We start from the raw sequence: 3935 nt of genomic DNA on the forward strand, positions 1-3935 counted from the left end.
ATCAGATGGAGATGGATGAGGTGGGCCGGTAATATGTAGATTCTGGACTAACGTCCACCGGCAAGCCCATTTCAGAGATGGCCGTCGAGTTAGCAGACGCTGGATCGTGATCCGCATGGCCCTCCTCTGCAACTGCATACTCCTGCAGTTGGATCCCACCATTCAGTTTGTTCGCTACCTCTGCGTCGCTACCATTACCTTCACTCATATCCGACAGTTAACATGCAGGCCAAAATGGTTTTGTAATGGTCAGTCACCATGTGCTCACATAATCCGACAGTGAAGAAAGCACCGAGTGTGCACTCCCCGCCGGTTTAGGATCTGCTCGTTGATTGACTGACGCCTCCGAAGATGCAGCAGCCTGCAGTGTTCACCACATCAATCTACGCGTATTTACAGTTAGCGAATGGATAATCACTGGACTGGCAATGCATACCTGAATCGAGAAGTCGCTCCCATGTCTGTATTCTTCAGACTTGCTCACTGCAGATGCACCATGTGAGAACGAAGCTCAACCCATCCCACACACCCTCTGATGCCACTGATTGAAGCCACGCAGATGCATCTGCTGCATCTACTTGACACGTGGTAATTCAAATAAAAAAGATCATGCAGAATCTTAAATTTGGGCATGAAATCCCTCTGAACATTGCAACCCTGTAGTATCAATACACTCACACTGAACAAGTCTAATTTATGAATACTAGAGTCATTACCAACTATGCCATAGAATTCATTAAACATTATAAACTGTCAAAGCAAGGTCTGATGGAAAGCAAATTATTTTATAAGCACATGTCCAACAAACAAGCTACAAATTCTAATTATACAAATAGACCACAAGTTCATGACATTCCCTGGTCACATAGTTCACACATTTACGTCCGTCTCAGCTCACCCGCCTTATGACAATTGTTTCAACGGCGGCTTTTAACGCCACAATTCTTGCATCTTGCCAGCTTTCGTGGTTGTTTCGGTACATCACCATGATCAGGACAAGTTGTTCTCTTGTGGCCTTGTCGCCGACAAATGCTGCATAATCTGGTCCGTTTACTCAACCCTCCGTATGGTGCCTTATCCATACTTGTGGTAGGCCTCCCTATCTGCTTGCGCTTAGCTGGAGGTAATAAAACCTGCAAGCATATTTCCCAATTTATGTGTTGAATTGTTGCCGCCGTTCTCCATATCAACATGTCCACCTACTGTTGCAGCCAACACAACGCCTTCTAACTGAACCTGATTCAGAACATCTCCATTCTCAGCCAACCTGTCCTCCAGTCCTAGGCCGTCCCTCATTTCTGTGTATGGTTTCATTTCAACCTCACAATGCTTGAACAGTTTTATCATGTGCTCATATGCTTCTACACTACCGTCTCGGTGTCTCCCATCCGCACAAGCTCCATTGCGTGCATATACATATTGAAATGCCTGAAACTAAACGGGTTCTCCTGAGCACGGCTGCCGTTGGTACTGAGTTAGGTGCGGCAGGGGGATATCATGTGAATCCTGGGTCCATCTCTTAACTATATGCATGTACTTCCTCACGAACTATGCATCAGGCATCCAGGAGGCACATAATTCTTCAACATGTGGTTCGCACTTTCACTCCGCTATGTACTCGTCATTTTAGCACAGAATACACTTTGAAATAAGGCTTCGCCCACTTGTGTTGGATCTCATACAATTACTTCATGTAAGTGTAGTTCTTCAGGTTGTACTTCTCCACAAGATACTTCCAGGCTTCTTCAAATTCATCTATGGTCACCATGTGATTAATAACCTTATGAAATTCAGGAAGGGAGTCACTCTTCTTTAGTACAAAGGACCCAAGGACTCTTTTGCATTCTTCCGCACGTGTCGTTTGCACCATCTGTGAGTTGTGTCTGGCATCAAATTTTTTATTGTTACTACCATTGCTCGATTTTGATATGAAAATCAAACACGTCATTTCAGTGTCAGGTCTGTAATGATCTACAGGAGGAAGTTTTAATATGATTCACATAGCAATTCAGATCATGATACCTGTTTGTGGAGCAGTACCGCCCATTATCCTGATAAATTATGCGAAAACCCACTCAAATGTTTCAACCTTCTCATCACGAACCAGCACACCAGCTAGTATAATGCTCTGAAAATGGTTGTTAACAGCCACAAAAAGACCAAACCGCATGTCATATAGATTGGCCCTGTAGGTTGTATCAAATGTTACTACATCTCGGAAGAAGTTGTAGTGCAATTTGCTGCTGCCAGTTGCCCACATTACAGTGTTGATCCTTCCTTCTTTGTCCGCCTGAACTCGACATGTGAACTGTGGATCCTTTGAGCATAGTTCCTGGAAGCAATTATGATGTACACCTTTGCTTTTGCTTTCCTGGCGTCATCTTCTGCTTGCTCACGACTAATTTTGCCACACAGACTACACAATGCTCTTTTCGTGAACTGGTACATTTTCCATCCTGCCAAAGAAGCTCCCAGTTATGCTGTACACCTTTGCAAGGTTAACTGTTCTGCCACAATTGCTTAACTAGATCCCTGCGGTACATGTTGATATGCCTGTGCGATGGCCAGTGTATTGTGTGTCCATAGGAGGGGGACAACAAATGGTTGTGCTCATCACGATGCTCCACTATGTACCTCCCATTGTCCTTCGAACGCAGCAATCTTGTAAGGGCAGGGCACTCACACCGACAAGTGTGTGTATTTTCAACTATTGGTTTCCCCTGAAAATAGTTTGATCAGCATGATTTCAGTTATTCATGGCAAAAACGATAAATGCCCAAATCAGAAACTTTGAAAAATGAACACAAAAAATTCATACCGTGCAGCCACATACTATCTCTTGCATGCATTGTCCGGTATACGTTCAGCCTGCTCTTCCCATATCCGATTCCGAACCGCCTCTGCCTAGTGCGGCAGCCCCAATTCAGACCTTGCATTGTCGAGAAAGTATGCCAGAAATTTTCAGTTCATTCGTATAGTTCAGTACGCCCTGAAACTACATTCACTAGTAATTTTGTAAATACATATTGTGCAGACTTAGTTATCTTTACCCAAGTGGATATACACTTTGTTGTTTAGACACTAGTATCTATAACAGTATGTCTCCTAATGATGCCACATATAACTTTTCAGTTAATTTGTACCAACAACATATTCAGATTTTTACTACAGTATATATGACTTACTGTCAATATATCCTGCCTGGTCAGCACAATGCTTAATGACAGACAAACCTAGTTCCCACCACTAATCTTCGTACCTTTGCGTCCATCCAGATGTTTTTTGGTCAACTTGCTGGATGGAGTGCTCTGAAGCTTGAGGTTTGTCTGCACTGCCTGCCCCTGGATCAGCGCCCTCGGCACAAATCTGGCCATCAGCACTCGACACCGTCCTGGCCGGCAACTCTACGACCGGCGGCGTCCTCACGGTGCCTCTCCATGATCAGGTTGTTCCCGTTCACCTCTTCTAGCAAAGTCCTGCTGCTTCCAAAGATAGAAGGCAGCCAAATCAGATCTCTGACAAGTCTTCTATAACAAAATGGTGTCCAATGAGCAGCAGCAGCAAGCAGACCCATACCTGCATCAAGAATTCCATGCTTCCCTCAGCGGGTCGTCGCCTTGTTGCACCAGATTTCTCCATGGGGTCACCGCTCTCGGCAATGGAGGAAGCGAGGTCTGGAGGTAGGAGGTAGATGCTGCCAACGACCAACCCCTCTAGCGCATTAACTCCGGCCACTACCGCCGTTACCGGCCAGCGCCGGATCTGATCCACGGATCAGGACGCCGGCGACATGTCGAGCCACGGCTCTGCCTCGTTCCGTCCATGGCGTGCAAACGTCCGTGTAACCAGGGACCCGCAAGGCAGGTGCATATACAGTTGTATATCTGGATTAATCTGTCCCACATGGCCCCTCGACCTGATGCTACATTGAATTA

At 45.6% G+C, this 3935-nt stretch overlaps 1 long non-coding RNA gene across 1 annotated transcript; it reads right to left on the bottom strand.

Moving 5' to 3' along the window:
* Positions 1-213: 213 nt before the first annotated feature.
* Positions 214-3486, bottom strand: LOC123186662 (uncharacterized). The gene is made up of 4 exons (XR_006493690.1): positions 3260-3486; positions 2819-2929; positions 437-2720; positions 214-361 (listed from the first exon to the last, which is right to left on the bottom strand). It is a non-coding gene; the product is annotated as an uncharacterized lncRNA (long non-coding RNA).
* Positions 3487-3935: the final 449 nt, after the last annotated feature.

This window comes from Triticum aestivum, chromosome 2A, assembly GCF_018294505.1.
Source record: "Triticum aestivum cultivar Chinese Spring chromosome 2A, IWGSC CS RefSeq v2.1, whole genome shotgun sequence".
Taxonomy (NCBI): domain Eukaryota; kingdom Viridiplantae; phylum Streptophyta; class Magnoliopsida; order Poales; family Poaceae; genus Triticum; species Triticum aestivum.